The sequence below is a fragment of the Podarcis liolepis genome (genome assembly GCF_965112155.1).
Source record: "Podarcis liolepis genome assembly, chromosome: 3".
NCBI classification, from domain to species: Eukaryota; Metazoa; Chordata; class Lepidosauria; order Squamata; family Lacertidae; genus Podarcis; species Podarcis liolepis.
In genome coordinates, this window is record NC_139557.1 from 33,618,971 (window position 1) to 33,640,392 (window position 21,422).

The following is a 21,422-nucleotide window of genomic DNA, read 5'->3' on the forward strand; positions in this document are numbered from 1 at the left end:
GAAGGTACAAAGCTGGGAGCTGGGAAGTGAATGCAAAGGTGCTCAGGGGTAGTTTCCAGCTCACTTCTTGTGCCTAACCCTGTAAGGCTACAATCCTAGGCGGACTGGACTTGGGACAAACCCAAAGAGGCTTACTCCCAAACTAAGGCACTAACAGCCTACTGAAATTTCACTTCATTCATCTGACCCATGTGGTCTTGAGTCCGCTAAAACCTATGCTGCAATAAATGTGTTGGCCTTTAAGCATCCACAAAATTCTCTGTTGTTTTCAGTAACAGTCTGTATGTGTTGATCCTCAAAAGAATGTTATTTTCTGTTCATGTGATATCAGGGCATGGGCTGAGGGGGATTCAGAGGCCGTATCAAGCGTAGAAAGGAATATTTTTGTGGCTGCTAAAGATAGGTCACTCTGTGGAGATAAAGTAAGAATGTGGAGAACTATTACTTCAAAGGCTATCTTAATACTACTACATTTCCTATTAGTACTCTTAAAGTTTACATATGGAAATATTTGAATGGGCAATATTGAAAGAAAACAATATTGATATTCAACATGGTTGGAAAACCAGAAATATCTTAGGCTATGTATATCACGCATTTCAAACACATTTCAAGCACATGACTTCCCCCAGATAATCCTAGGAAGTGTAGTTTGTCAGGGTGCTGGGAATTGTAGCTCTGTGATGGTTAAATGACAGTTTCCAGTATTCTTTGGGAAAAGCCAGATATTTTAAATGTGCTTCAAATGCATGGCGTGCACACAGCTGCAATGTCTAATTATATCAAAGGGTGTCCTAAATGTGATGCAATAAATGATTCCTTTATTTCATTCTGGCTATTTGTAGCTGAAAGTTTTGTAGGATAGAAAAAACAGCACGTGCGCACACACGTAATAACAGAAAATCGATAGGGTTTGTAATTTAATGTTTGGTCGGAAGTATAGATGAGAATATCAAGTAACCAAGAGCAGTGAGCTATGACGAGATTTCCTTTACAAAGTAAGACCTCCAATTGTCTGCATCTCAGACCTCCTATTTCCTCAGAGTAACCCAAAGATATGGTATACGGCATTATGCTTTCTTTCAGGGTTTCTACAATTTGAGGGGGGCGGGCAGGGAGGATGCTCTCCTTACAATAATAGGGAAATTGAGACCTCTAACAAGTTTGCAGAAAAATGCTTGCAGGAGAAGTTGTATACAGTGGTGCCCCGCAAGACGAATGCCTCGCAAGACGAAAAACTCGCTAGACGAAAGGGTTTTTCGCTTTTGCGTTGCTTCGCTAGACGAATTTCCCTATGGGCTTGCTTCACAAGACGTAAATGTCTTGCGCTTTTTTCTTAAAGCCGCTTGAAGAGGCGCAGTTGCGACGGACCGTGCTTCGCAAGACGAAAAACATCGCAAGACGAAAAGACTCGCGGGACGAATTATTTTCGTCTTGCGAGGCACCACTGTACTTTTAATGATGATTTCACTTAATCATTTGTGACCAATGTTTTCACAAACGCTTTATAGAACATTCTGGGATCTAATCAGAAACTGGGACGGCTTCTGTAAATCTGGGACTGTCTCTGGAAAACAGGGGCACTTGGAGGGTCTGGCATTTTAAAAATCACTGGAGAGGAAGATGTTATTCATTCCTGTAGGCTAGCTAGAGGCCTTCACTGTAGAGCAGTCTATACATTGTATGTGTGTATATGGGAATAAATAAATACTGGTATCTACTAGAATGGTTGCAGGTTTCTGACTTTTTTGTAGTGAGAAGAAAGAGTCCTCTAGATCTGGCTCAGGGACTGCATCACTCCATTGCCTCCATCATTTCTCCGATGAAAATAGGGACAGGGTGGTGCTGTGGGTTAAACCACAGAGCCTAGGACTTGCCGATCAGAAGGTCGCGGTTCAAATCCCCGCAACGGGGTGAGCTCCCATTGCTCAGTCCCAGCTCCTGACCACCTAGCAGCTCGAAAGCACGTCAAAGTGCAAGTAGATAGGAAGGAAGGTAAACAGCGTTTCCGTGCGCTGCTCTGGTTCGCCAGAAGCGGCTTAGTCATGCTGGCCACATTACCTTGGCCAATGAAGCGAGATGAGTGCCGCAACCCCAGAGTCAGTCACGACTGGACCTAATGGTCAGGGCTCCCTTTACCTTTAAGGAAAAGCAGGACATTCCAGGATCAACTCAGAAACCTTCTGTAAATCCAGAACTGTCCCTGGAAAATAGGGACCCTGGGGGGTTGTAGTAGCCAATTAGAAAAGTTTCCGAAGTTGGCAATGGGTGCCTGAGGGCACTGAAAGCAGGACAAGTAGACAGCTTCCATTCCCTGTTCTCCGAATCAGTAATTCCCATTTGCTGGATGAATCCACCACTCTATATTTGTGATCTCAGAGAGACACAGTGCAAGGTTTATTTCCCACCTCCTCTCTTTGCCATTTTATCCACAGTAAAGTTAAAGGGCCCCTGGCGGTTAAATCCAGTCAAATTTGACTATGGGGTGCGGTGCTCATCTCCGCTTCCCAGCTGAGGGAGCCGACGTTTGTCCGCAGACAGGTTTCCAGGTCATGTGGCCAGCATGACTAAGCTGCTTCTGGCGCAATGGAACACTGTGACCAAAGCCAGAGCACACAGAAACAGTTTACCTTCCTGCCATAGTGGTGGCTATTTATCTACTTGCGCTGGTGTGCTTTCAAACTGCTAGGTTGGCAAAAGCTGGGACAGAGCAATGGGAGCTCAGCCTGTCGCGCAGATTCGAACCGCTCACCTTACGATCGGCAAGCCCAAGAGGCTCAGTGGCACTAATAGAGTCATCATTTTAATTTAGGGAGTAGGGATGAAGTGCAACAACAGATAGGTGTACAATTAACTGGTATTCAGGAAAGAGTTCTGTCCTTGCACCCAGGCTGGCTGAGAACGAGAGAGGGGTTGCTGACCCCTGGTGTACAATTAACTGGTATTCAGGAAAGAGTTCTGTCCTTGCACCCAGGCTGGCTGAGAACGAGAGAGGGTTGAGATGTTCTGGGAGTCAGTATTAATTGTGTTATTTTGTACAATGTCAGCTGGAGAGACTTCTAGTAGCTGACTCAGAAAATCAGATAGATAGGTAAGTTTCAATGAAATCCAAAAACCTAATGTGGCCCAGGTATAAAAAGTTGAGGGAACTTTGCTCTGAGATTGGCTTGCTAGCATCTTCTTATCCCCCCCCCCCCCCGATGGCTGTCTAGCGGGTGATTCGTCGATAAACAAAACTAGTTAGAACAAGTACTGTGGGTGGAGGATGAATGGTTGGGGAAGTGATCTGCATCCCTAGTTATGCAGCCCAGCTATGTGCGGGCATTTGTAGGCATTTAGTCCGCAGGGCTTCTGAAAGGATATAAATAAACAAGTTGTTAACAGTATCAGCAGTCTCTGATGTCTACCCGCCCAATGGCCTGTAATACTTCGAATAGCTAACTCCTGCTATGTAGCACACATTGATATTTTTTCGGAGGGTGTTGGATGCAGGAGAAATGTCAGCTCTGCCTCTATTTAAAGCTCTGAATCATATCTGAAGCAGTGAATCATTTAGAGAAAGTTCAACAAAATAATTTAATATCGCTCAATATCCATTTTGATTCAGAGTGGTGTGGATCTCCTATTTTTATCAAGGAAAAAATAATAATTATAGCAATTTATGATGAAGTGGGGGAAATGGTTTCTTTTATTGGTTTTGGTTACAAATTTCTTTTAATTAAAAAGGGTATTATATTTTTTTCCTTCTTTTTCCTCCTCTTCCTCCTCCTCCTTCCTCTTCTTGTGATTACAGGGTCTTTTTTTCAATTCTGCTATCAAGTTTTAGCCAAGAAAATTACCGCAATTAATTTTATGGCACCCCAATCACTCTTGTTTTGTTTTTGTTTTTTTAACGTCAACTTTATTTCCATAAAATAAAATTCATTATTTAAAGAATTTTATAAGCATTTTTAAATTTGACTTAAGTTCATATAGGTGCATTCAAAATTTCTGATTTGTAGTCCAAAGTGTTTGTATGGAAGCAGTTTGATTGCACTCAACTTCTGAGGTCTAGTCTGTATGTATATATGCTTCGGCAATTGAAGCCCATTTTCGTTCCCATTGTGGTAATGGTAACCTATGACTGCTGCATTCAAGTTCAACACAATGTCTACTAGACACATTGATACCCTGGGACCTTCTGCATGCACCACAAATGCTTAGCCACTGAGCTACATCCCTTCCCCAAGAGAGAGACCCCTTCCACTATCTGGGATCCGACTTTGGTCAAGATGGCGACCAGGCAGCTAGCTCTGAAGCAATGTAGAAACGCAATTTTCACTGAGTTTAATTGAGTTTTAATGGGTTTTAATTTCTTTTAAAACAATTATTTTATCAACAACTTATGTTTTGGAGCTGTAATGCCAACCGCAATTAAGTTTTAATGAACTCTACCGTGCTATCGGATGTTGTAGCGTTTTCGGAGCGAAGGCAAGCCACTGGGCGCATAAATCTCAAAGGTGCCGGCTGGTGCTGCGAGAGATAAGGAAGCTGTTTCTGACCCTTTTTCTCTCTCCCCTGCTGACTTTGAACTGTAGATAGTACACAGCTGACTGTTATCGTCCACCTACAAACAAAGTACAAGCCTGTTCAATCGACTGCCTGCTTGTTTGTTTGGAAGTAGGGAGAGGTATATAAGATACTGTATTTACTCGAATGTAATGCACACACCCTTTTTGGCCAAATTACATCTCAAAAATTAGGGTGCGCATTAGATTGGACGTCGCACTAGATTTGATTGCAAACTTGAAAAACACCGCTGACATAGCAGATACTTTTCTGGTTTCCAGCTTCTGAAAACTGAGGAGCGCATTAGATTCGATGGTTCATTAGATTCATGTAAATATGGTACTTTGTAATGGCGGTCACCCATCTTCACTCGCAGCGTTTGCAAGTGAATGGAGCCTGCTTGAGTGGTCAGCAGAGACTACCTAGAATCACCATGAGTGGCTATTACTTGTATGCTGTGAGTCATGTGCCATGCTTTGCTACTCTTGTTGATCTCACGATTGGCTCTATTGAAAATAAGGCTGTGTAGAGTTTGATTAATGACTCCATGGCGAATTTGAATCCACTGTCTTGGGCCAAGAGAAGCAAGTTCAGGAACAAATGGTTTCTCCCGTTTCCAGAAGACTCCAGTTAAGGAGATTGAGCATTAGATGAAAGTCGCAAAAATCGCTTTCCCACCTCTTCCCCAATTTGGATGTGCAGATTGTTTAGGGTTATCAAAAACTACAGAGGCTTTAAATATCACATTGCCGGGGTAAGATGGGGCTTATCTGCAAATTTCCTCATCAGATACACATTGAGCCGAAATAACTGATTTCCCGGCACCTGTCCTCCAGTTAAGATATATCATGTGATTTGTAAAAAATATGCTCCTTACTTGTCTGTTGCAAAAGTAGCACTGTTCACCCAATTGACATTAAAATTAGTCAAAACAAACAAATGAAAACTAGAAAGGACCCCGGAGATCAAAGATAAGCAGCATGCTGCCTTGGGAGACAGGTGTAGACGGCTTCTCACCTGCATTTTGATTTCTGCTTTGAAAGAGGTCGAAATTCATAGGTTGTCAAGGAGAAAGAGTGCCTGCTCATCTTCTAGTCTCCAGCCCTCAAAATTGCAAATCAGTTAGGATAATGCAAAGAGCACTTCTTCTTCTCATCTTGCTAGATCTCGGGCTGACTCAACTTTCTAAAATGGCACACATTCCCCCAAAGAACCTACAGTATGTAATCCTTCGGGCAAATGTCCAATAATACCTTTAGAAGCAATAGTATTAAAGAGATGCTTCTTGCAGAATTGGCAAAAGAAACTGCAGCACCTCGAATGAAGACAAGTGCTTGCAATATGCAGGAGGGCCAAGAAAAGTCTGCTCTAAAGAGATCAGAACCAAAGCTGGAAACATCCTAGGAGGCTTCTAGGCGTGAGAGCCGTCCGATTGCTGCTTCTGAAGAAACCAGTGAACCTGGATCTCGGGGTACCTCAACTTCTAGAATTGCAGACACTCCCCAAAAGAAACTACGCATTCATTTAGCCAAAGGTCCAATACCAATAGCTGCCATCAGTGCTAAAGAGAGGTTTCGTGCAGAATTGCAAGAAGAAACAGCAGCACCCCAAATCAAGACAATTGCTGCAATATATAGGAGAATCAGGAAGAATCTGCTCCAAAGAGATCAGAACCAAAGTGTACTGAACTGGCAGGGCAATGGAGAAGAGGAAGAGGGTGCCAGCGAGGGCTGTAGCCGGGAGTGGGATGCACCTGGGCAAGCCGGGGATGGGAAAGCGAGGCTGGTGCAGGAAGTACTCTTGGGTTGATGGAGGATGATGAGGGGATGGGGGTTAGTGCACAGGAACCAGAGCAGCAGGACCCATTGCCCGAGCCAGAGGGGGCCCTCCCGCCACAAACACAGCGGGCTCTGAGCCATAGGGAGCAATGGGTGGGGCACTCCAGGAGGCTGGGGCAAGCCACTCATGGTGAGTCCACCTCACTAGTTGGCCAGGTGGGGCTCATTAGCTGTTGGGAGGAGGGGTGTGAATACTCAGCTGGATTAGGCTTGGAACAGGTGAGGGTCACATGCCTCATCAAGCCCAGGGGCTGCCATCAGCAGACAAACTATAAAAGGGAAGCAGAGCTGTGTCTGCTCAACTGCCCATGTTGATGGACCTCAGTTTGGATGCTCTAGGATCTCCGTGGGACTGTGCTTCCTTTGGAGTTTGGGCACATGGATTAACCCAAGGACAAGGGACTTGACATAGTGACTTAGGTATGCCAGGGGTTCAGGACACAAAACATCTCTTGGAGGTTTCTAGGCATGGGAGCTGTCGGATTGCTGCTTCTGAAGAAACAACTGAACCTGGGTTGTCAATGAGAAAGAGTACTCAGTCATCTTCTAGTCTCCAGCCTCCAAAATCGCAAATGGATCAGGATAATGCAAAGGACGCCTCTTCTTCTTGTCTTACTAGATCTCGGGCTGCCTCAACTTCTAAAATTGTTCTCCCAAACAACCTATGTAGTCCTTTAGCCAAAGCTCCAATAGTACCTTTAGAATCAACAGTAGCAGTCTGTACTCATGAGGAGCTTCACGCAGAACTGCAAAAGGAAGCAGCGGCACCCCAAATGAAGACAAGTGCTTACAATATGCAGGAGGGTCAGGAAGAGTCCATTATAAAGAGATCAGAACCAAAGGTGGAAGCGATCTAGGAGGTTTCTAGGCATGAGAGATGTCAGATTGTTGTTTCTGAAGAAACTGCTGAACTTGGGCCAAATATAACTCCAGATAGATGCTCTTGGGGAAGAAAAAATGGTTAGAAAACCGAAAACAGGAGGCAGAACAAAAACAGATCTCGAGGAGGAAGGAAAGCAGAACTTGGGAGACGAAGTTGGAGAGAGAGGATCTCCTTTCCAAACTGGTACAGGCTTGAGAGATGGAACAAAGAAGAGGTTGTGAGAGGACCACAAGGCGAAGGAGGAGATGTATCCCAAGTCAGAAAGAGCCCATCTGAGTTTTGAAGTTGGCCCAGCTGAATTTTGAAGCTGGAAGTTCTTGAAGGGCTATTCCACAACACTGTGTTACTTTTTCTCTGTAATTTGTTTTTTGGGATGTCTACATCTTCTTGTATAATAATAATGATGATGATGATGATGATGATGATGAAATGATTTGACTTGCAGAAGCTTCTGAGGCTTGGTAGAGCTTCTAAAGTTTCTTCCATGTGCTCAGGTTGTATTCACCTCTGTACTGTTTTATTTTTCTCTTCCATTCCCTTATAGACAGGAAGGGGGGGCGGGACCTCACATGAACTGAATATGCCTCATTCTGCTGTATTTTCAGCCTGTGATGAAACTTTATTTTCCACCTTAAAATGGTGAGATTAACAGTAGCATATCCAATTCCATGGATGGAATGTGAAGCCCAGACATATTTCTACACATCCAGCCCTGCAGCCTTAACCACATATAACACTCTCATTGATGTTTTGAGGCTTGCAGGAGACCAGGGTGCAATTAGGGAGGAGAGCTTTATGCATGTGGGGGTAAGGCAAGTCCATTTTAGACTTTCCCCCCTCCATAAACACACCTTTCTTACTTCAGGCTGTTTTTCCTTACCACCTGAGAAACTGAAGATGGGAAAGACTCATTCAAATTTCTGTGCACTGACTGCACATTATTTTACCTTCCATGAATTTTCTGTGCACTTTTCTGAGGTAGGTTTAAATTTTCAATGTCTACAGGCAGTTCATATAATCGTAAAGGACAGCACCAAAAGTACTGCTGGATTTCCTACTTTCCTAACCCCCCCAAAATCCTTTGATGGTGGTTGGTTTTTTTGTTTTGTTTTTCTCTAAAGTAGATATATTGAGCACTTTAACTGCACAAATCCAAATTTCCACTTAAATCCCTCCCACAACATTAAGTCTGGAGGCAACCTATGGTTTACCACAGGCATAGGCAAACTCGGCCCTCCAGATGTTTTGGGACTACAACTCCCTAGCTAGCAGGACCAGTGGTCAGGGATGATGGGAGTTGTAGTCCCAAAACATCTGGAGGGCCGAGTTTGCCTGTGCCTGGTTTACCAGCTTCAGAACAAAGCCAATGAAATCAACATTAAACCATGATTTTAATATTGGGGCTTGTTCTGAAGCTAGCAACCATAGCTTCCCAGTTTGGGCAAACTGAGAAACTGTGGTTAGTTGAAGAATTTCTAGCTTGTTTGCTCACACCACAAAGGGAGAGCCGATGGGGCTGGGTTATGTAGGCAAAATACCTAATTGAACAGGCTCAATTTCCCTCATTCATTGGAATCCGAAATTCAGGATAAGAGCAGAACCAATCGCACAAGTTTCAGGCTGAGACATGGACATTTTTCTAAAGCTATGTCATTGAACCCATAACAGGGATGCTTCGTGTCTCAGCCTGTTATCTCTGGTACGTCTTCTGAATCGGAATGGGTGTGAGAAGGCGACATCTCCTGGAAGTCCTCTCGCTGTATTAAGTTCTCTAGCACATGGCCACAAAAGCGTAATATAGTAGATGCTTGGGTTGCGAACGTGATTCATGAGGGAGGCACGTTCGCAAGCCGCTGCGTTCACAACCCGCAGTGCCGCGTCTGTGCACGCGCAGGTTGCGATTTGGCACTTCTGCGCATGTGTGAGCGACGAAACCCGGAAGTAACCCGTTCCGGTACTTCCGGGTTCGGTGCGGTGCACAACCCAAAAATGCGCAACCTGAAGCGTCTGTAATCTGAAGTATGTATTTTAAAAACTGCAACATTGATTATTTCAGATGATGTATGGATTGACTGATTTTTATTTCAACGGAGCTGCTGGAGAAATAGCCCGCTAGATATTTGCTAGAGAAGCAGCCTTCCTGCAAGTTGTCCCCCTCCAACCATCTCGTAGCCACGGACACCCGCCTTTTCTTTCGCCCTCGCCGGCGTCCCCAATAGAATGAGAATGCGACATTCGCGGGAGCCTTTGTACTAGAAAAGGAAATGGCAGCAGACCCCCTTGACAATGAGCTCCAGTTCCAACCGAGCACAGCCTGCCCCGTAAAACCCCCACACAGAAGCTCCTCCAGTTCCCCGCGTTACTCATTATGCATCCCCGGTGATCGTGCCGCCGATGCGGAAGGGGCAACTGTGAAGGCTCACATTGATTCCCCTTTTCATAGGAGAGGAGATTGTTGGCGGAAGATCACTGCTAGCAGTCCCCCGCGACAGATTTTTTTCCAGCGCGTTGCAGGCAGGTTGGCCGGCTGCCTGACAATCGGCTGTTGAGTGACATATTTTGGGCAGAGCCGTGGCAAAATGGGAGCCATGTGGCTGATGTTAGTAAACATTATCCCGCACAGACTGGCAGGACACCGTCAGCAGCGGGAGGGTGAATGGCTGGCAGGCTGCGTGAACTGGACACACAGGCAGCTAAGCACTACCTAGGAGACGCAAGCCAAGGCCTACAATCCAGCAGCTGCTGCGGTTGCCAGGGCAACTAGAGACGAGGGAACAATGAGCTGGAAATCCAGCATGCAAGCTTTTATTGAAAGGTTTCCCCCGCTACCCAGCCCAAGCAAGGTCACACTCCCCAACCCCCCCCCCCATGTTAAAAAAATGTTTTCGGGTGGCGGCAGCTCGCTGTTGTTGTTTTGGTTATTGTTGCTGCATGGATCAATAGAGATATAGATATAAAGCACAAGAAGCAATAGTGTACAGAGCCATTTCCTTTCCAAAGAACGGTGTGCGCAATTGGCGACGTGCTTTTGCTCCGTGTGTGGACTATACAAATGATAGGCGCACATACAGATCTCCTGCCTTTATATCCATTCCATCATAGTAGGGTGAAGAAAACATGCACGGCGAAAAATAAGAATGAAATTCATCTGAGAGGATACGTTTTCAAGCAGGAAAACAAAACGATTCTCTCCCCTCAACCCCCCCCCCCCGGGGGGGAAATTACCCCTCGCTTCTCCTTCACACCACAAGTACTAGGCATACAAATCAACCTAACCATGCAAAATATAGTCTTATTACTTAAAAAATGTAGTCTGTAACAGAAAACGCACAGGGTTTTTCAAAATTCATGTTTCGCTCTAGTTATTTTCCCTGCATTTTTCAGTGTATTAGCGCCTTGTTTCCAAATTAAGATCAGTTTGGCTGCTCTTTTAATTACTGTAGTAAAATCATTTCACAGGGGACCAGGTATTCTGCCATTTCACTTACAAACCCAGCTAATAACCTCCCTCCAGATTTTTTGGGTTACAGTGGGCCCTAGCCAGGGTTGGAAGAAAGCTAACGTTTGTTTGCCTGAACCATTAACCAACCGTGCCAAAAATGAACAGGTAGTTTTTGTTACTACCTGCCTCCCTACATATCGCTGTTATTTGTGGGATAAAAAGAATAGGGGAGGGGGAACCCTTTTCTAAATCTTTCCTACTTTGTCACAGACAGACAACCAGGCTAGTGGCTATTTACAACCCTGAATTGAAGGCTTTATGTGCTGGGCCCAGTTCGTACGGTTGGTGACGAAGAAACATGGAGCATGTGGCCGTGCGTGGACATTTGCACCCTATATTCTTGCAATTAATCTGCCTCAAGGAAGCGGGGCAAAGATAATAACTAGTAGGTTATTATACTCAACACACACAGTACTGCGAGAATAAATATTTTGGAGTTTTTGACTATGAAAAGCCTAGCATTATGAATTTAAAGTGCCATTGTTGAAAAAAATGTAGTGGAGCTGACATTTAACATGTTAAACTAAACAGCAATGGGTTAATTGTATTCATAGAAAGAAGTCATCACGGAACAAGGGCTTTTATGGGGCAGGAGGGAGATAACCTTGAAGCAGAAGCATTTTTACAAAATGCGTATTCTCCCAAGAATGGCTTAGAATGCTCATTGAAAAACAAAACGCATTAGAAAGGTATATATAATGCATTGCGTTTTGAGTAAGGTAGAGGTAATACATATTTTCACTCAAGACTGCAATTCAAGGTAGCCACACCAGAGTCTTTTTGAATCGGTGGTCTGGTCACTCAGAGAATTGCAATTGCAATGCAATGCAGGAATATGCAACTCTCCCATATGGGGACTGAACTTGCAATCTTCGCATTCTCAGCACTATGCTCTAACCCAGTGTTTCCCAACCTTTTTTGGGCAAAGGCACACTTGTTTGATGAAAAAAATCTCGCGGCACACCACCATTACAGCCCCATGACGTCAGCGCGCAGCGTCACGCCGGGAGGGACGCACGAAAGTGAAAGTTTTCAATTTTTTCCCCTCCCCCTTGCCGGGGAACCTCCAAGCTTTGGGGGTGGGGGGGGGAGGAGGCAGCAAAGCGAGGGACTGAGGGACCCTAACCCTAACCCTAACCCTCACCGATCACCCGGGAAAGCATGCGAACGAGGAGCCCCCGTGTCCTGCTCCCGGCAGCGGACGGCACAAAGCGAGGAGGCCTGGACAAGGCAGCACGCTCCCCGCTCTCGCTTTATCGGGGATTTTCTCCTCCAGGCCGCTTTCGAAGTCCCCTTCTCCGCTCCCAAGAGCCGGAGCCGCTGCTTCCAGGCCCTGTCCGAGCCCCGACTTGTGGCCTCACTTCGAGGAGCGCCTGTTGCTGGGGACGGGGCTGCATCCCCCTCAGCCGCCGCCTCGCTTCCTTCCAGGAGACCCGACGGCTCCCCCTCTCCCGCTCGCCCTCCTGCGCCCGCAGCAGACCGAGACCTCCCCACCCCCGCCCGGCTCGGCCCTACCTGGGCGCCTCCAAGCCCGGCCGGCTCCGCGTCGCGCTCCACGCCGGGCAGCTACAGCGGGGGCACGCGGCAGCCCGGCTGAGCGCGCCCCGGAGCCGCCGCGCCGTCGCTCGCGAGTCCCTCCGAGAGCCCTCGGGACTGACTCCGGAGTCGCGAGGCGGCGCGTCGCCCAGGGAAGGGGCGGCTTCCCACAAGTCCTCCGGGAAGCAAACGCCCTCGCCCGCCTCCCTCCAGGCAACATCTCGCGGCACACCAGGCAACATCTCACGGCACACTAGTGTGCCGCGGAACACCGGTTGGGAAACACTGCTCTAACCAACTGAGCTACCCAGGCTGACGCACAATTGCAATATACAAAGTTAAGCCCGGCTAAGGCCTTCGTTTCTGTGGGTTTAAGCATGGACTGTGACCTCTGGAAGGTTTCTATGCATTGTGACTTATCTGCAGCTTATGGGGCAGCTTTCCTTCAGCTCTAGGGTCACACCCCTTTGGGACAGAAAAAAATGGCCTAAAATATGGACCCCATTGAAATGCAATGATTCCGCAATAGCACAGTATGGATTCTCTGTAAAGGCTGGGTAGGCAAGCTAGGCAGATTCTGGAGAGGAGGACTAGCATGGAAGTAAACGTTGCATTCAGAGGCCTGCGTCTCTTGAAGATGAGAATCTGGGATTCAGACTAGGGTTTGCAGAGGAAGAGTCTTATTTTATACTTCCTACCTTCTATACTGGCAGACTGCTGTTCTTTCCAGAATGTTTATTGTCCTGTCAGCTTAGCATAAGTCCTGGTGTGGATTTCCTGGTGTGAGGAAACCCTGGCCTGGATAAAGGAATGGTTCTGGCACAAGCATGACAGTAAACCTAGCTTTTCCTAAGAGTTAAAAAGTAATTCCAGGGCTGTGTTTGAGTATAGGAAGATTGTCGGCTCAAAAACGTTAGCTCAGCAATGTCAAAGAGTGTAGGTAAACTGCTGCCTTTTCCACAGGGATTTTACACGAGGAAAAAGCCAGTCTGTACTCCGATGGCAGAAAGGAAACCCATCAGAGTTGTTCAATTCTTCCCCCATTAGGTCCCAAGGTGAGTGTGTAATGTTTTGCATGAGATACAGGTAATAGAGATGTCAGTGGTGAGAGATGTCTCTTATCACATCAGGCCCTTAGCTAATGGTGAAGTACCACTGTGATATCATACCCTCCAACATTTCTCCAATGAAAATAGGGACATCCTATTTTTACTTTTTGAAATATTGTAACTAGACTCTATATGGAATTTAAGTCCCACCCCCTGATTACAACGTCGGGTTACCTTTGGGGGGATGCAAAGTTGTTGAGCTTTTTGGGCAAAATCACTTTTTTAAAAGGCCATTTTAAAGCTCTTTTTAATGGAAAAGCGGCAAAAATGGCACTGCTGACATGGGTTGCAATAAGTCCGGATTTTCCCAGACATTTCCCCCCGATTTCCATCCAGACACTGCTGCCGGCTGTGGAATATTGGATATGTCAGGAAGATATGTATGCAACCCTACTCAAACCTTACTCCCCACACACTGCAAACTTTGCCAAATCATTCCCTTCGTAGCCTTCTAAAGGAAAATAGCTCAGTAGGCTACAAAAATTACAAAAAGCTAAGCCCCCACCTCTGTAATGTGAGCATTGGTAATTGGAAGTAATCTGGCAGGATCTGAAATTCAGTATAGTCTGTTCTGGTACAGACGGGGAGAATCAGAATAGTTATTGGGGTTAGAGCATGAGTTTATGGAGGAAAATGACATCTCTGAAGTCAACAGCATGTAGAACTCCTTTTTGCTTTTCATGTGAGTATCCGTATGCAGACATTAGAAAGAATATTTCTGCTTTGATTCAGAGCGTTTGCAGTTATAACGATATGAGCCTAAACAGGTGAACTGTGGTTTGTGACAGCTAGATTGTTATGAGAGAAACTTCTGAGCCAGAATTATGGTCTCTGGTGAATAGCTCGCCGCAGCTCTGTTTGTGTAGACGTCCAAGGGTGAAGAACACTAATACAGTTGTCCGTGCACAACTGTAACAAACAATCTGCTTATTGTGTATTTTAGAAAAGCAATTCTTCATGCTGGCTAACAGGTGGCACAAAGTTACTGTAGGCACACTGTTGGAGAAGAACAAACCCCATTTAACGGAGATATTTGCATGGAGAGGCCAAAATTCATTTTTTTTTAAATGATATTGTCAATGCAAACTGTCAATCCCTCATGTTACACAGATTCCTCCTGTTGCATTCAGTCTGCCTCTGGACAAAAAACACTTCTGCATGAATGTAGGGAATAACAACAACAACTACTACTACAACAATAACAATAATAATACAAAGAAGAATGATGACCTCACTCTGGTCTTTTGAATTATGGTTTTCAAGTTGTATTATCAATGCAACACGCGATGCCAAGTTTGTTTTTTGGATGGGGTTTAAAGTGCGCTATAATTTTTCATACATTTCAGCTTCTCAAGAGGTTATCTAGTTATCTCTCACTTGGACTACTGCAATGCGCTCTATGTAGAGCGCCTTTGAAGGTGACCCGGAAACTACAACTAATCCAGAATACGGCAGCTAGACTGGTAACTGGGAAACGGCCGCCGAGACCATATAACACCGGTCTTGAAAGACCTACACTGGCTCCCAGTACGTTTCCAAGCACAATTCAAAGTGTTGGTGTTGACATTTAAAGCCGTAAACAGCCTCGGTCCAGTATACCCGAAGGAGCGTCTCCACCTCCATCGTTCTACCCGGACACTGAGGTCCAGCGCCAAGGGCCTTCTGGCGGTTCCCTCACTGCGAGAAGTCAAGTTACAGGGAACCAGGTAGAGGGCCTTCTTGGTAGTGGCACCCGCCCTGTGGAACACCCTCCCACCAGATGTCAAAGATAAAAACAACTACCAGATTTTTAGAAGACATCTGAAGGCAGCCGTGTTTAGGGAAACTTTTAATGTTTAATAGGTTATTGTATTTTAATATTCCGTTGGAAGCCGTCCAGAGTAGCTGGAGAAACCCAGCCAGATGAGCGGGGTATAAATAATAAATTGTTGTTGTTGTTGTTGTTGTTGTTGCTGCTGCTGCTAACTGAATTGAAATAAATGCCCATGCTTTCAAGCTATATGCATTAATGAAAAACACAAAGGGTGATTTCATTACAATGTTCTTAAGTCTTAACTTTGCAAGATATTTTCAGGGAGAGTAGGTGGGAAGACATCAATAGGAGTTGCATCAATAGGAGTATAGCATCTAGATCAAGGGAAGTAATAGTGCCACTGTATTCTGCTCTGGTCAGACCTCACCTGGAGTACTGTGTCCAGTTCTGGGCACCACAATTCAAGAAGGACACTGACAAACTGGAACATGTCCAGAGGAGGGCAACCAAAATGGTCAAAGGCCTGGAAACGATGCCTTATGAGGAACGGCTAAGGGAGCTGGGCATGTTTAGCCTGGAGAAGAGGAGGTTAAGGGGTGATATGATAGCCATGTTCAAATATATAAAAGGATGTCACATAGAGGAGGGAGAAAGGTTGTTTTCTGCTGCTCCAGAGAAGCGGACACGGAGCAATGGATCCAAACTACAAGAAAGAAGATTCCACCTAAACATTAGGAAGAACTTCCTGACAGTAAGAGCTGTTCGACAGTGGAATTTGCTGCCAAGGAGTGTGGTGGAGTCTCCTACTTTGGAGGTCTTTAAGCAGAGGCTTGACAACCATATGTCAGGAGTGCTCTGATGGTGTTTCCTGCTTGGCAGGGGGTTGGACTCGATGGCCCTTGTGGTCTCTTCCAACTCTATGATTCTATGATTCTATGACAGCAAGCTAGCCATACAGATTGCTCGAAGTCAGACCCCAGTTACTGAGAAGGGTTAATTAACAGTGACCACAAGCTTTGCCATCTCTTATGAGGTTGCTGCAAACAAACTGTTGCAACACTTGCTTTTTTTTTACTGCCCCTTCCCTGCAAACAGGCACCTTCTGTTTGACTGGAAAACCCTTTTATAAAAAGTAGTCTTTCAGTAGTCAAGGTTCTTCATTAAACGACGCTTGCTCTGTTCCAGTTGCGTGTATTCCAAAAAGCTGACGTTCATGTCCCCATTTGGAAACCTGTAGATAAGTATGTCAGAATGACTGCAGTTTAGGAGATTTGATGGCTGCTTCATTGCATCTAGTCCTTCTGGTACAAGCATGTAGTGTTGTTCAGCCTGCACAGGTATTTCCATTGATTCATCTGGCTGAGAGACACTTAAGACAAGCACCAGCATGGACTTTTCACTTGGTCAAGGAGACATTGGAAATGAAAGCTCCTTGCCACTTCTAATTGCTCGTCTTGCAGTTTTGTTTGTGAATTATATTGCAAAACTGGGAGCCTTGTATCAACAACCCTTGATAGAGTTTTGGGTTCAGCCCTTCTTGCTGACATCAGATTGCTGCAGTTGCAAGTGAAGCATTGTGACTTTCTACTACCTTGATGGCAGAAAGTGAGGAGGAATTAAAGAACCTTTTAATGAGGGTGAAAGAGGAGAGCGCAAAATATGGTCTGAAGCTCAACATCAAAAAAACGAAGATCATGGCCACTGGGCCCATCACCTCCTGGCAAATAGAAGGGGAAGAAATGTAGGCAGTGAGAGATTTTACTTTCTTGGGCTCCATGATCACTGCAGATGGTGACAGCAGTCACGAAATTAAAAGGCGCCTGCTTTTTGGGAGAAAAGCAATGACAAACCTAGACAGCGTCTTAAAAAGCAGAGACATCACCTTGCCGACAAAGGTCCGTATAGTTAAAGCTATGGTTTTCCCAGTAGTGATGTATGGAAGTGAGAGCTGGACCATAAAGAAGGCTGATCGCCGAAGAATTGATGCTTTTGAATTATGGTGCTGGAGGAGACTCTTGAGAGTCCCATGGACTGCAAGAAGATCAAACCTCTCCATTCTGAAGGAAATCAGCCCTGAGTGCTCACTGGAAGGACAGATCGTGAAGCTGAGGCTCCAGTACTTAGGCCACCTCATGAGAAGAGAAGACTCCCTGGAAAAGACCCTGATGTTGGGAAAGATGGAGGGCACAAGGAGAAGGGGACAACAGAGGATGAGATGGTTGGACAGTGTTCTTGAAGCTACCAGCATGAGTTTGACCAAACTGCGGGAGGCAGTGGAAGACAGGAGTGCCTGGCGTGCTCTGGTCCATGGGGTCACGAAGAGTCGGACACGACTAAATGACTAAACAACAACAACTACTACCTTAAAAGCCTTGCATCATCATCATCATCATCATCATCATCATCATCATTTATTAAATTTCACCTGATCCCAGGACGGTTCACAACAGAAAACTATAAACTAATATATAATAAAACAAAAACAAACCAATAACCCCCACTTCCACAAGCCCTTAAATGTTACTCAGCAGAGCGTCTGGTGGAAGAGAAACATTTGTAATGATGGTGCCAGGCGAGCCTCACTGGGGAGGGCATTCCACAAATGGGGAGCCACTGCTGAAAAGGCCCGCTCTTGTGTTGCCACCCTCCGGATCTGTCTTGGAAGAGGCACATGAAGAAGGGCCTCAGATTATGAAATCAAGGTCCAGGTCAGTTCATATGGAGAGAGGCAGTCCTCAAGGTATTGTGGTCCTGAGCCATTTAAGGCTTTAGAGATGAAAACCAGTATAGTGGACACTCGGGTTGCGAACGTGATCCGTGCGGGATGCACGTTCACAACCCGCAGCATTCGCAACCCGCAGCGGTGTGTCTGCGCATGCGCGGGTTGTGATTCAGCGCTTCTAAGCATGCGCGACCCCTGAAACCCAAAAGTAACCCGTTCCAGTACTTCCGGGTTTTGGCGGGTCCGTAACCCGAAAAAACGCAACCTGAAGTGTCTGTAACCCGAGGTATGACTGTACTTCGAATTGGGCCCGTTTAGCCGGTGCTCAGACTATAAGAATATTCACAGTTTAGACTTCAGATCAGTTCACATGAACCTACCTGTATCAAGGAGTCTCTAAAACTCCTTGATATTAAATTAAATGCACAAATATACACTTTTATGAGCGGAGAGGTTGGACGTTGGCCAACAGTTACAAGCAGAAATTTCCTTGAGCTCAAAATTCTAAGTGCTGTAATGCAAGGTGCAAAAGTATTGCTGAATCGCCATCAGTACTTGAGCCTCACTTATGAAAATCATGATATGTATTTTCTTGGGTAGCCCAGCATAGTTAAAATACTTTCTTTGATATTCTAGTGCTGTGGGTCCAGTACTGTGACTGCCTTCTTTAAGGTGTTTGATTTCAGCGAGGATGAAAGCTCCGGCCGTACAAAAGAAAGTATGTAGCGTATCAACACGAGCCATCTAATATAGCTCAGTAAGGGTGGGTTGTTGTTTTTAAGTAATACAATCTAATACTTAAGATAATTTGCTATTATATGTACAAAAATACTTGGCGTTAGTTTCAGGTGACATGAAACTTGGTCGATTGACCCTATGATGAATTTTAATTCCTTTTCCATACATGCTTAAAAAGTGCCAGCATGTTTTGGAACATGTATGCCGGGGTGGACAACCTCTGTCTTGTGGGCCAAATGTGGTCCGCCAGGATGTGTTCCCCAAACTACACCCACCTGCCTCACACCTGATGTCATATGTCGTCTACAACCGTAGGCTTGGATCTAGAAAGGTATTTTTCCTGTTGCGTAAAATAAAATGGGCATCAACAGAAATGTATATAAAATAGATACATTATATATAGATATATAAATATATAGATACAGGGCCGGATTTAGGTTTGATGAGGCCCTAAGCTACTGAAGGTTATGGGGCCCTTTATATGTCCAGCTGTCCTTTGTCAACAACAAATTGTCACTGTTTCTTGTGCCGAATATATGCTATATGGTAATTTATGCTCCTAATAGGTATCTAAAGCTATTTGCACATAACAAAATATGTATTTTATCAAAGTAATTGTTGAACTGAAATACAATTAAGAAGAAGCATATTAGTAGTGAAATACAGCCCTATATAGAAATGAGCAAACCAGTGATGTTTTAGGGAGCAGGCTAGCAGGTGGGGCTCATTACTTACATCACAGGAGCCTACACAACACAAAACACTGTTGCTGTATGTAGGTTTTATTTTATTTGTTTTTTTATCTTCTATTTTGGAAATGTACATCCAGGGTTTTTTTCCTTTAATTTTTTTGGGGGCCCCCAAGAGAGTGGGGCCCTAAGCTATAGCTTGTTTAGCTTATACGTAAATCTGGCACTGTAGATATATAGAGATAGAGATATATAGATATATAAGGTAAAGGTACCCCTGCCGTTACGGGCCAGTTGTGTCCGACTCTAGGGTTGCGTGCTCATCTTGCTTAAGAGGCCGGGAGCCGACGCCGTCCGAAGACACTTCCGGGTCACGTGGCCAGCGTGACAAGCTGCATCTGGCGAGCCAGCGCCGCACACGGAAACGCCGTTACCTTCCCGCTATAAAGTGGTACCTATTTATCTACTTCCACTTGGGGGGCTTTCGAACTGCTAGGTGGGCAGGAACTGGGACCGAACGACGGGAGCTCACCCCGCCGCAGGGATTCGAACCGCCAACCTTACGATCAGCAAGTCCTAGGCACTGAGGTTTTACCCACAGCGCCACCCGCGTCCCTTATATAGATATATAGCATTTTTTAAAAAAACACACACAAACATTCTCTCCAGATATATTGTGACAGATGCAATGAACAATTGTCACAGGATCCGTGGGAGAACAAAAATGAATATATAAACCTAGAGATGTCTTATGTTGCAGAAGTGCAATCTTTCAACCATATGTTCATAGATGGATTCTATACCTGAGGCAGTTCTGAGATGGTTAAGCATCTGCTTATACCTTGGTGGATAGATATCAGCATATTCTAATGCAGGTCACAAGTTCTTGATCATCTGCTTTTGCCTAAGGGGCTCAATTTAAAAAGAGGTCTGAGTGTTTTTCAAGTGGTGTGGCTCAGAGGATTCTTCTTGTAAATATACAAAAATACAGTTGACAGTTTTCTAGTTGCGAAGTGTGATGCGGAAAAAAGCATTTAAAAGATAAAGAACGGTAATTACAATCCTCAGAATGCATCCTGTTGCTGAACCTTTCACCTGATGAACACACCACAAACTTGTTTCCCAGAATATGCATTTGGTGGACTGATAGCTAGGCACAACATCCTCATGCAATGTACTATTACATAGGGCTACTGTCTCACTGTGGTTTAGTTGCCCTCACAAAATCCTAGTACTGTACATTAGGTGATCTGTAGGGTCACATACCCACAATCTGTTAATTCTTAATGATTGATCTGCACTCGTTGTGACTTGTCTTGCTTTTGCTGCTGTATTTTAAATTTATGGATTCTCCTTTCCCCTTCCATCCACTCCTTAGTTGCCCATCTGTTTGATAGCACTCCTCAACTTTTTTCTTTCTTTCTCAAGGGCAAGACTTTTGAAATGAAACACTTTCCCCTCTTACACAACTGTATGGACAGAGACACCATTTTCTCTAGATAATTGAGGGGGTCTGACACGATAACCTGACATCATGCAAGCGGTGTAGCGAGCAGCCAGGGGGCACAGCTATATTATTTGCTAAAACATCTTTTCTTAAAATGGAGCATGTTTGCAGAACATATGGAGGAAAAATGTAAATGTACCAAGAAATAAAAATCTCCTTTTAAGATTGCATCGTCTATTGCAGAAGAGCACCTCAAGAAAAGGTAACCTCCAAACAGTGCCTTTCCCTAAGAAATCAAAGTGTTTCTCAGGCAACATTAGGTCTATGGAGATAGCTGAAGTTACTTTTGGTTCCTTCCATGAGCCGATAGCTCAGTTGGTAAAGCATGAGACTTTTAATTCTCAGGGTTGTGGGTTTGAGTCCCATGTTGGACGAAATATTCTTGCATTTCAGGGAGTTGGACTCAATGATCCTTGTGGTCCCAACTGTTTGATTCTATGATTCATATGATCTCATCCAGCCCCTTTCTGGAGTTCTGATAACTCTGCACTTTGGAAATGTTATGATTGTCACCTTCTGTTTTGAGCATCATTCCATGACGCAAAGCCAATGGAAAGCACCCTCTGTAATTTCCAAACCCTGGATCGAGCCAAGCGA

The 21,422-nt window shown here is 45.0% G+C and overlaps 1 long non-coding RNA gene across 1 annotated transcript; it reads right to left on the minus strand.

Moving 5' to 3' along the window:
- Window positions 1-9,331: 9,331 nt before the first annotated feature.
- On the minus strand, window positions 9,332-10,176 carry LOC310703031. The gene is made up of 2 exons (XR_014523908.1): window positions 9,693-10,176; window positions 9,332-9,521 (listed from the first exon to the last, which is right to left on the minus strand). It is a non-coding gene; the product is annotated as an uncharacterized lncRNA (long non-coding RNA).
- Between the last annotated feature and the right edge of the window lie 11,246 nt (window positions 10,177-21,422).